The 12,750-nt window shown below is 32.6% G+C and overlaps 1 protein-coding gene and 1 non-coding gene across 3 annotated transcripts in view; one reads left to right on the top strand and one right to left on the bottom strand.

Annotated features, from left to right (window-relative positions):
* The window catches only part of LOC127064463 (homeobox protein aristaless-like), a 137,567-nt gene that overhangs the window by 48,279 nt on the left and 76,538 nt on the right, over window positions 1-12,750 (bottom strand). The window lies entirely within an intron of this gene.
* Window positions 12,610-12,689, top strand: Trnal-uag (transfer RNA leucine (anticodon UAG)). The gene has a single exon. It is a non-coding gene; the product is annotated as a tRNA-Leu (tRNA).

Raw genomic sequence — 12,750 nt, 5'->3', positions numbered from 1 at the left:
ACATGATGCACTTTCAAACGATGACTCTTCGCACCTGGCGCGATGGATGAATGTACGATTGGAATTTAAAAGAAAGAGAAAAAGGATGAAAGAGAGAAGGAAAAGGGATATTATTGTTATTCAAGGTCGCTCCTCAAGTTTTCTAAACAATTTATTTAGTTGTTTCTTTGTAGAGGGAAGTAGAGTTTTGTATGTATATGTATTATATAATAATGAATAAATAAATATTTATTACTATATAATAGATACATATGTATATATATATTTTTTTTTAATTTTTCGATCATCGACGTATATTTGATTTCGTCCAATATAGATATATCCATCGTAAATTCTTCATTTGTAAACAACAAAACATTGATCTAGTTTAATAAAACAAATATCAAAACTATATAAACGCAGTAATACGTATATCTATCTCTCTATAAAAAGAAAAGTAGAAAAAAGAAAACAAAACTCAACATATAAAGCTCAACAAATTCGTTCGAGTAGATGATTTCGTGCGTCGTTAAAATAACTTTGAATTTACACGAAGAAATAGAAAAATTTACGAGATTATCGCGATACGTAGCATCAATGAAAATTTCGTGTTGCTCGATACGTCGATTATAGTCGTAAATAATGATTTGGGTGAAACGTCGTGACTTTTATTTTACTATTAGATGACGTCGAGTAATTTTAAAGGAGATTCACAGAAACGAACAATCTGATTCCAATTTCGTTTCTCTTTTCCCTTTCTTTTTTTTTTTTTTAACTCTCCTTCATTCGAAGTTCCCTTTCTTTCATCGACTCCCGCGGGCAACTTCTTCTCTGTTGCTTCCAGGAAGCAGGGAGGATTAACCCGTCACAGATTTGGCGATGGTACCACCAATTTATTTTCTCTCTTTCCTTTTCCCTTTCCCTTTCTGTTTCTCTTTCTCTGTCTCTGTTTTATTGCCTCCCTTTTCTCTCTTTCTTTCGATCGTAAGAAGGGACACGCGTGAACGCTCACAAATATACCAAGGGCCGAATGATAAAGGTGCTTTCAGACGATTTCAAATCTACTATACATTATATCAACGTTAAAGAATATTTTTATAAATGATATGATTATTTCATTGATTCGTGTAATTTGTATAATTTCGTCGGATTTATTCGGACAAATAAATTTAAGTTAAGTGTTTATAATTGGATGGATAGGTATCATAGATACGTAGGAAGGTTCGTTTATTATAATTAAGATTGATTGTTCGAATTAGTTAATCACGACGATGTTAGAAGAAAAAAGAAAGGAAAAGAAGAATATTTATAAATCGAACGAAAGAACGATAATGTGTGATTCCTATTACTTTTATCGTATCAAAGTCAAGTTTCTTCGGGCGAATATATTCATTTCGTATGAAAAGTATTACAATACAAATGTGAATTTGCATTGGACGAAAGAAAAAATTCAAAGAGAAATAATTAATATATAAATTCTTGTAGATAAACAAAATCCGCCATTTCTTTTTCTTTTTTTTTTTATAACACATATGTAATATTACAAATCGTTACGAACTAAATGTCAGACTTAGATAGATACAAAAAAAAAAAAATCTCGATTATCAAAATAAAAATTGAAATAATGAATTATCTAAGAGAACGACGAAAATTAAAGTTCGATACATAAATCTAACGAGAGAACAATAAAAAAAAAAAACAGCTCGTCGTTCCATTAATTTTTTATTACTTTTATGGTGTCTTATTAACGCGAAAAATTGTAATGGTTTCTTTCTTCTTCTTTCTTTCCTTTTCTCTTCTTTATACGTTTGTTTATTTGTTTCATCTTTTCTTTTTTTCTGTTTTCTTTTTAAGATCACGATGTAGTAATAAAGAACGATGGGAGAAAAGATGTCTCCGTTCTTTCGTAGGTAACCTATCTATCGCAGAATGGGTCGCGTTCTTCGCATTCTGAAAGCACCTTTAACGGTCCGAAGAACTCGGTCTCTTCTTGGAGTTTCATGGTGGTTTCGGTTTGGCTATCTGAGGAGCGCGGTAATGTGCTTGCCTTGTCCTCGATTAATCCGAGAGTCCACGGGACCACTCTAGGTCGATGTGATACACACCGATGAGTATATATATATATATGCATCTATGTGTGTATATATATATATGTATATATGTACATTCTCGCAAGTTAGTATACGTAAGTGCGTGCGGGACGCCTTTTCGATCCTTCTTCGACGAATGGCGTCTTTTTTCGATGCGACCGCCACCGTCGAAGACTCGGTAGATGCGGCTCGTGTCGGCTCCTGCCAGATCCAATTAAGCCAAATTATTGCCTTCTGCTGATCGAGACCTAGCTATTTCATCCTTTTCGATCATTCACGAGAATATCAACGCGGAAATGAAACTGGCTTGAAACGTACTACGAGGAAAAGGAAAGGTAAGACGAAAAAAAAAAAGGGGGAGAAGGACCGTACCGACGGTTAGATAGATTTTATTTTGTCATTATCGATCTTTTTTTTCTTACCTTTCTTCTCTTTTTCTCCTTCTTCTTGTAATTGATATGGGAGAAGGAGAAAACGTCGTTGATATTTTTTCTTTCCTTTTTTTTTTTTCTTTTGAAAAAGGAAAAGAAGGGTTAGATTGATTAAACGATCTTTTTCTCTTGATGATCTTTTGTTCATCGAAGAAAATATTAATTAATTGTATGGATATCTAAGTATCTATGGAAAAGAGTATACAGTGAACGTAAAGAAAAAAAGAGGAGAAATGACAAAAATAAGAAGAAGAAGAAGAAGAAGAAGAAGAAGAAGAGAAACGAAAGGAAAGAAGAAAAATGTCGCCGTCGACATTCCCAGGGACGTCTTTCGCCGAATTTTCGTATCAACGCGTTACGCGTCCTTCCAAGAAGACGCTTCTTCTTTAATCGCATCGAAAGAAGATTCTCCTCTCATTGGCGGTAGCGGTAGGTTCAAAGAGGAACTCGCGATCGTCGAATCCTCTGGCGACACGATCTTCTTTAGTTCAGAACAGAGAAAGAAAAAGAGAGAGAGAGAGAGGGATAGCATCATGGTGAACACGAAAATACAAACGGAAGGCCGGCATGGTCGATACCTCGAATTAGAATCGAGTGTCCTTTTAGATCTGTTATCTTCAGGAAACTCGTTTTTTTTCGTACTACGTTCTCGACAAAAGATTTTGTATTTCGATATGTTTAATGTTCCTTTACCGCCCTTTAATTATGTCATCACGAAATTCAACGCGATAGTCTGATAAAGAATTTTTCTAAAAGATAAGCAATGTAAACTTCCAATGGATTGATCTCGTTCGATATATTAAATATTATACATTATAATATTGTATGTACATATGTAGTAATTACATGTATGTGCGTATGATAATATTTATAAATATTTTATTTTATATATATATATATATATATATATATATATATATATATATATTTGATGTTTGTAATAGAATAGTACAATTATTTTATTAAAAATATTTTCATACTATTAGGCTCTTTTTTTTATAATACACGTACTCTCTATTTTATGTTTAAAAACAGATAAAGTTTTTCCTTTTTTTAAGTGAATACAATAAATTGTAAAGTGCTTATGCTGATAAACTCATAAACACGCAACTGCGACTCATTGTCATATTTTCTGCTTTGTTAATTATTGTCTCTCTCTCTTTCTTACATAATGGACAATTTTGATAAAGAAAAAGAACAAACAAAGAAAGAAAGAGAGAGAGAGAGAGAGAGAGAGAGAGAGAGAGAAAATACTAAGAAACGTCACATAATGGACATTTACGGAAAACGGCCGAGTGGAAGTTAATGAAGCAATTTAGCGAAAATTAGTCGCTCGTTAACGTATCGTACCTTTAACGTAATGAAATACAAGAACGTTCTAACTTATCGATGATTAACACATTGTCAATGCAACGAGCGTACTTGAAATTATGCGTATCGGTTAAAAGTTAAATGACAAAATAAATGATTGCGAGTTTTTGTTATAAATCGTTTGGTCTTTTCCTAAATACGAATAATTTTATACGCTTGTGTTATACATATATATATATATATATATATATATATATATATATATATATATATATATATGTGTGTATGTGTGTGTGTTCGTTCGTTCGTAAAAAGAAATATTAATATTACCTATTATTAAGTATTAGATAAAAAATTTAAAAGAAAATCATTCGCTAGGTCCGTCAACTTTTTTGCTTCTATATATTAAATAAGAACAAGAAAAAAAATCGTAGATAATAAATAGCACACAATAGATAATTAATAATTTTTTTGACAATAGATAATAAAAAAAAGTTTGGAATAATTACTCGATCGAGAGATGGAATTGAGTTCGCGAATCTTTTTGAATCGAAAGAAATAACTATAATTAAATTAATCTTCGATAATTCTATTACGAGTTCAATCACAAGGAAGTTAAAAGTTGATTTAATTTCTAACTCATCATGTATATGTACATATATCTATATATGTGCCGTATTCGTTCATAAATATAAGAGATAGAAGGATCTAAAAAAGAAGAAAAAAAAAAGAGAAAAAAAAACAAAATTGTTCTCAAAGTCCGTGAACAAATTTTTGTTTCTGAATATTAAACAACGAATAAAAAAAAAAAAAAGATTCATAAATAATTAATTAATTGGACATGAGAGAAGATGTGAGAAGGGATGATCGAGGGTAGAAAAAATTTTTTACGAACGTTTTTACGAATATACGAGAAGAATGAATCTTTTTCAATTGTTAATATTGAAGAAATCTACAAATTCGATAGTGTTCAAAAGGCTTCAGCTAAGCCAAAAGATAGATTTTATTTATTTGAAAATACACGATTTGTTTCAATATGATTTTCAAGACGATTTTTTCTTTTTTTATTTATCTGAATACACACATTTCTTTCAAAATACAAGTAGATCTTATTTATTTGAAAATACACGAGTGAAAACATGTCTATTCCTTCTTTTGGATGGTAGCATTTAGCGGGCCACCTATATAGGGTGAGATGAGGGGAAGAGTCGAGAGATCGTTCGTTCCTGGTTCGGAACGTTGCTTACAGAGAATTGACTCGTCGCGAGCGAATTCCATCGCATAAGAAAAGAACGATGACGAGGGGAATGATGATGAGAGGAAGAAGAAGAAGAAATAAAATAAGGAGAAAAAGAAATGGAAAGAGGAGTAACAACAAGATCAACAAGATCAACAGCAACAGCAACATTAACAGTAGAAACAGAAACAGAAGTAGAAGTAGAAGTAGCAGCGACAACAATCAAGTAAAACGAGATATGAAAATAAAAGAGATAGATAGATAGATAGATAGATAGATAGATAGATAGATAGATAGATGATAGATATGTATATATATAGTAAAAGATCTAGAAGCCGAAGGAGTTTGGTTTTATGTTAAATGGATTAGACAGGAGAATGCGTCTTCTCGACGGATTGCTATCCCGTGTTTCTTCGCATCGACCAATCACGTTCCCGGAAGGCTGCTTGCTTGCCTGTTTGCTTGCTTGCTTGCTTGCTTGCTTGCCTGCCTGCCTGCCTGCCTGACTTGGATTCGAACGTGCGCCGTTAATTGCCGAGTCACAAGGGTAATTAGCGAATTCTGAGCCAACTCGTCGAAGTACGAGCGAGAGACACGAGCCACGCGAGAGAACGGGGTTGGGTGCTCCTTCGAAAAGAAAGAGGAGAGGAGTGGAAATAAAGAGAGAGAGAGAGAGAGAGAGAGAGAGAGAGAGAGAGAGAGAACAAAACCGGTCGTACTTCTGAAACGCGTCGTTCTTCGAAATTGACTGAGAGCACTCTGAAGCCCTTCTTCGAGAGTAGATATAACTCGGCCAACATCGAATCTCTAAGCGATTATTATGCGAGAATTTTTTGTTTTTTTTTTTTCAATGTTAATGTTAACTTCGTTCTCTTTGTTTTTTTAAAATTTAAAAAGTTTTCGTTTATAATCAAAAGAACCAAGAAGTTCATAACTCTTGGTGGAGTTAGCAAATGTGTAAGGTAAACTAGATAGATAAGTATCTATGCGTATAATACTTAGGTAACTACCCGATGCAATTAGGCACGTCAAACGTTTAATTATAATTATTTTTCCAAAGAATGAGTCATTAATCTACACATATCTATGTCCGATCGTTTCGGTCATTTAATATTAATGAATAGTTTTACTTTGAGCCACGGTGTTAAATTCTTATTTATTTCTTTTCTTTTTTCCCCGGTATTATCTCTTAGATGATCTTTTACTTTGGCTAATTTGAAAAAAATATGTATATATATATATATATATATATATATATATATATATATATATTATACGGTATAGATGTGTGTATGCGTATATATATGTATATATTATATATCAAGAAAATTAATTAATTATTATTCGATTAGATGTCAATCTTTTCGATAGATATGCACTAACGTCTAATAAATATGAATGTTTTACATACTATTTTTAGATAGCTAAGTATATTAATATTGTTAAGAAATATTATATATACATATTAACATTAACAACATACACACATTTATATATATATATATAAATATATATAATAAATACTAAAATAATAATGAATATAAAATAATAATAATAAAATATATAATAAATACTAAAAATATATATAATATATACATATATAAATATATATAATAATTTCAATCTAATACATTACTACCTATTATATTAATAAATAAAAATAATACACTCCATATAAATTTATTTAAAAAATTCAATGGTTACGACTATGCCAGAACGGCGAGACCGATTAGAAAAGGGGGGACCACTTAATGCACGATTGCCGGCGACACTCGCTGAACGATTTCTTCTTTTTGTCACATACTCTCTCTCTCTCTCTCTCTCTCTCTCTCTCTCTCTCTCTCTCTCTCTCCTTCTCTCTCTTTATCTCTATCTTTCGCTTCGGGTGAAGAGAGTCGTCCATAAAAGTCCGCACAGGTGTTCGATCTAAACATGGAAAAGTTCGTGGAATCGAGTAAACGCTCATCTCAGCGAGGCCGATCCCTTATAGGTCGCCGTTAAGGGATCGAGAGTACGATCCGAGGATTCCCTGGACTTCCCATTGACGCGCGACAAGAACGTTTCATCTTTCTGATGGTCGTACGTCGTCGATCAGAAAGATTCTGAAGAGTCATCGTCGTCCGTACGTTTATCTCTTACTTCTTCGAATTTCATCGAACTTCCCTATTATATTGAGACATTGTTCTCTCTAGTTCGTTTCATTTAATAGATATTAAATCGAAATCTTATGGAGTAAATGAAATCGTGAATGAATTATATTTGGATATTAAATATGGAAATATATTTTTGGATACGACAGATATTAAATCGAAATTTTCTGAAATAAATTAAATCGAGAAGGAAACATATTTGGATATAAATCGATATTAAAAGGATAGCTTTGAAGGAAATTAAATGGGCAATGAATTATATTTGGATGTTAAATATAGAAATATATTTTTGAATATAATAGATATCAAATCGAGACTATATGAAGTAAATTAAATCGAGAATGAATTATATTTGGGTATTAAATATAGAAATATTTTTTTGGATATCGATATTAAAATTGATATTAAAAAGAAAACTATGAAATTAATTATATCGAGAATGATATATATTTGGATAATAAAATATAATGATCGAAGGAGATATATAATCAACGTATATTAAAAACTCAAATCGATCATACACACACACACATATATATATATATATATATATATATATATATATATATAATTATGTATAAAATTCGTGCAAGATAAATATCTAGCGATACGATCGATTGAAAAAGAAAAAAAAAAAGATTTTTTTAATAATATTTCCTACGACAGTATCCCCGATCGTAATAATACAAACCGATCCGTACGACTCGAGTTCGAATGATAGAAAATCGATCGTCATATCTACTCTATCAATTTATTTATCTATCTACCACATAATCTCCACAATTTTATCAATCGATCCATCGTATTCCGGTTGTCCATAAAATACTTGCGCCTTCGCTTAAGTACGTACTTAGATATGTACATAGATACAAATGCGTACACATAACACACACACACACACACACACATACGTGCGTACTTATCTACAAGGTAAGTGGATACGTTTCGTTCTTAAGTAGAAAAATTCTTTCATGGTCGGCCATATAATCCCACGAATCGTTTAATTCGCGATCGTCGTTAGAGAAAACGTCGATAAAATAATTCCACGTTTCTAATGCCGTTAACTCAACTGGCTGGCAAAAGGGTAACGACGACGACAACGACGACGACGACGACGAGAAAATGAAGAAAAAGAGGAGAGAAAACAGAGACGAAGAAAAAAAAAAAGAAAAAAAGAAAAAAGAAAAAAAGAAAGAGTGCGAGAACGAAAACTATATATATATATATAAAGAGAGAGAGAAAGAGAGATAGACAGACAGATAGACCGATAAAGAAAAAAAAAGGAAAAAAAAGAAAAAAAGAAAAGCAAGAGAGAGAAAGAGAGATAGTCAGACAGATAGACCGATAAAGAAGAAAGAAAAGACAACGAAACAAAACAAAAAGAAGAAAAAAGAAAGAGAGAGAGAAAAAAAGAGAGAGAGAGAGAGAGATAAAGAGGAAAACTGGACGACTCGACTGTTACGCGGAGTCTCTCGTTAGAATTTCTACGACGTGCCGGGCCTCAAGAGTACTGACCAACGGCCCTGGCTGGCGCGTTCTGCGCCACTTCTTCGAGGACTTCGATTTCCACTTTGAGATCGGCCACGTTTTGTCCTGGTAATTGTTCCCCTGCTGGGTGAAGAGAAGAAGGAGGAGGTATGGGAGGTATGGGAGGGTGGGAAGGGGGAATGAGGGAATGGAGGAAGGGAAGCTGGGGTAGGGTGACTTGGGAGGTGGAGTTGCAGCGTTATAGGAGAGGGACGATCTCGTGACTTTATACAGGTGGCATTAAGTGCTTTCCAGCCACGTCCTATCTTCTTAGTTGCCTTCTTCCTTCCTAAGATACTCTTTTTTAGTTACTCTCCTTCGTCCTTTTAATGTCCTCTCTGTCTCTCTGTCTCTCTTCTTTTCCTCTGCTCTTCTCATCAGCCCTTCTTTTTCTACCCTCTATGTATGTTCTGTCTCTGTTCTGTCTCTGTCTCTGTTTTCTATGTTTGTCTCTCTCTCTCTCTCTCTCTCTCTCTCTCTCTCTCTCTCTTTCTTTCTTTCTCTGTCTGTCTTTGTTCGCCTTTCTTTCTTTCAACGTTACATCGATCTCTCTTCTCTTCCTGTCTCCGCTTAAACGAGTCGACAGTAGTTTTTTTTAACTATCATAAACTCGCCTCGCCATTGGTCAGCTACCCTTGATGAAGACGTCCCGTACGTTTTCATGGATAAAAGACCGGTCGATAAAACTTACAGAGACGAGTACGAGCCTATTTATTTTATCCTTTTGCTATTTAATCTCTTTCTCTTTAGATCTTTCTTTTTGTTTTTGTTTGTTTGTTTGTTTCTTTCTTTCGTTAGTTCGTTCGTTTTCTACTTCTATACTTTTGCAAACTCTTTCGATTCGTGAATATGTCGAGTCAGAGATATTGTTGAGTAATCGCTATTCTTACGTTCGAAATTTTATTTCTTTTTTTTAAGGAAAAGGAAGGAAAAAAATAGAAAAAGAAATTACATACATACGCGCGTGTAAATAATTACAATCCATCGCTAGGTAGATCACATAATGAACATGGCCGCCCTTCTCTTAAAAGAATTTTTTTTTTTTCAGAAAAAAAGGAAAGAAAAGAAAGAAAAAAAAAACAAAAGTTAAACAAATTTTACACGCATACGTGTGTTTGTTCGTTGTCAGATATATCGTAAAGAAAATAATTAAGTTACTCTGTACTACCAGTTCGAAAATGAAAACATATATATATATATATATATACATATATATAATATAAGTACGTATAACGATATTTCTCTTTCTCTATTGGAGGAGACGACTCGCGACAGCGGTTTGAAGTGCCTAACATCAGAGGATTATTTATATCGTTAGAAATCCCATAGGTGGTTTGTATCGGAAGTTATGCTCGTATAGATAAGTAAGTACTTACCTCTATTCGTATAAAATAATCGACGCGCGTCACGAAGGACATATATATATACATATGTGTGTGTATGTATATATATATATATGTATGTATGTATATAACTATGGACAAACCAACCCCAATATATGTACTACGTATACACGTACATATGTATGTAGATACAAATGCGTGTATTTGATTATTACTTGATAAATGATCCAACGAAAGGGGAGGATAAAGAAAGAGACAGAGAGATATAGAGATAGAGGATAGATAAAGAGGCAAGTAGAATACGCGTTGAATAGCTCGATTTTATGAGAGATTACGTTGATTAAGACAAGATTTCTTCTCTCGACGTTGCTGCGAAAGGATTTAAAGAAAAAAGAACAAAAAACAAGAAAAAAGAACAAAAAACAAGAAAAAAATAAACGCGCGCGAAAAGGACATGGGAAAAATAGAGGAAGAAAGAGAGAGAGAGAGAGAGAGAGAGAGAGAGAGAGAAAGTAAATAAATTATTTACGAGTTAAAAGAGCGTAAAATGATGGCTCTGCAATATGCTTACTATTAATAGAAGTAAATGTTTAACATCGTCGTTAGCAGGATTAGCTAGAGAGAGAGAGAGAGAGAGAGAGAGAGAGAGAAAGAGAGAGGAAGAGAGAAAGAGATATGAAATGCATAGAAATGAGTAGAAAGAGAAAGAGATAAAAAATCGAGAACCATCCACCCACTTTATTCGTTCTACCATAGTCGAGATTAAAGATTCGATAAGCTTTTCTCTCTTTCTCTCTCTTTCTCTCTATCTATCTCTTTGATAACGACTTCATAAACTAATGCGTTTAACGAGGATAGTTCGCATACACAAGCACGTGCGAATTGGCTACGAATCTTTCTCTCATTGGTTGCCACGTCCTACACGAGTAGTAAGTCGTCCTTTTTGTTTAGAAGAAGTTATTTAGATTAGCATTGGTAATAATTAGAAACGAGATTCTACGATTAAAATTTACGGATTCGACTAATCTTTTCGTTAGGAGATCGTTTCGTTAAAATAAAGATCGTGTCGATGTTAGGAAGAATGATAGAATCGACCTCAATCTCGATCTCGATCTTGATCTCGATCTCATCGTTGATTCGTTTAACATAGTATTTACATTTGTTTATACGTAATAAATTGAATGTTATTGAGATTCGAAGAAAAAAATAAAAAAAATAGATATTTATGCACGTATATGTATCTATGCATCTATGCATATATGTATAAGTATTTATTTACGTATCTAGATACCTATGTAAAATATTCGTTAGTATTCTCGTAAAACGCAGTAAAGCGATCGTTTATTTCTTTTTTTCTTTTCTGTTTTCTATCTTCTTTTTTTTTTATTTTTTTTTTCTCAATTTTCCGTTCTTTTTTCATACCTTTTCCTTCCTTCTCTTTTTCATTTTTATTTTTTTCTTTATCATAAGATATCAAATTCTCTAAGCGCACGTGTCCCAATAAGTTGCTCGATTATTTTCCACGATCTTTAATTAAACGTCTGGACAGGCCTGACTCTTGTAGCATAAAGGCTATGATCCGGTTTTATTTCTATCGTCTGATATGCATACACACACACACACATGTATATAAATATGTATATATTACATCATTCATTAATTATGTAAATTAAACTCGTAGCTAGCGTTATTATAAATATGTCTATTCACTCTTATACATATGTGTGTGTGTGTATAGATATATATGTATGTATCTGATGGAAAAAATTTACTATTTAAAATCGAGTAAATATTTCGAAGTGTAAGTGATTAAATTGAAAAAAAAAAAAGATATTTTGAACGGAGAAAGATGCAAGAATGTAATAAGTACTTGCTTCTACCGGTTTTGAAGATATTTTGTAGTTCATGGAAACACCTGTACGAGAAAGGGATACATATATATTGCGTGTTTCGGTTCAATTAACCACATGAAAATTCAATTCCTCTGCATCGCAGCCATCTTTATTGTCAAATTATAATATATTAATATATTTTATTTATATGAAGAATATACATATATGTCAATATCAAAATATATAATATCAAAGTATAACAAAATATTACATATATATATTATTAGAAATTCTATGTATACGTAAGTGGAAGAAACGTAAAAAAATATAAAAAAAAAGTAAAATAATAATAATAATAAAGAAGAAAAAATTGAAGAGAGAAGAAGAAGAAGAAAAAGAAGAACGTCTTAATGATCACGATCGAAATGTTAATTGCGGAAGAAAAACATAGGATCTTCTTAGACTACATCATTGAGGAATGAACTTTGACTTTTGCAAGAGCAATCACGATAAAACGTAATTTATTACTCTTCGATGTTGATGTACTTCGATCGACATTAGAAATCATCTTATCCGTGACATTTGTTTTATCTCATCAGTGAATTACTTTTATAAAGATCTTCTTTTCTCTCTTTTCTTTCTTTGCTTTTCTCTTTATAATTTCAATAGAACATCTTCATAAGTTGTTCTAATCAATCTCTAAACAAGAGGCAGCGTGGCCGAGCGGTCTAAGGCGCTGGTTTTAGGCACCAGTCCGAAAGGGCGTGGGTTCGAATCCCACCGCTGTCAAACTTTTAATAAAATCAACTGTACCATGAGAGCATTTTGATTTCGAAGAATTTTATAATGA

This window comes from Vespula vulgaris, chromosome 6, assembly GCF_905475345.1.
Source record: "Vespula vulgaris chromosome 6, iyVesVulg1.1, whole genome shotgun sequence".
Lineage (NCBI taxonomy): Eukaryota > Metazoa > Arthropoda > Insecta > Hymenoptera > Vespidae > Vespula > Vespula vulgaris.
Note: the sequence above shows the minus strand (reverse complement) of the source record. Positions and strands in the feature narration are given on the sequence as shown.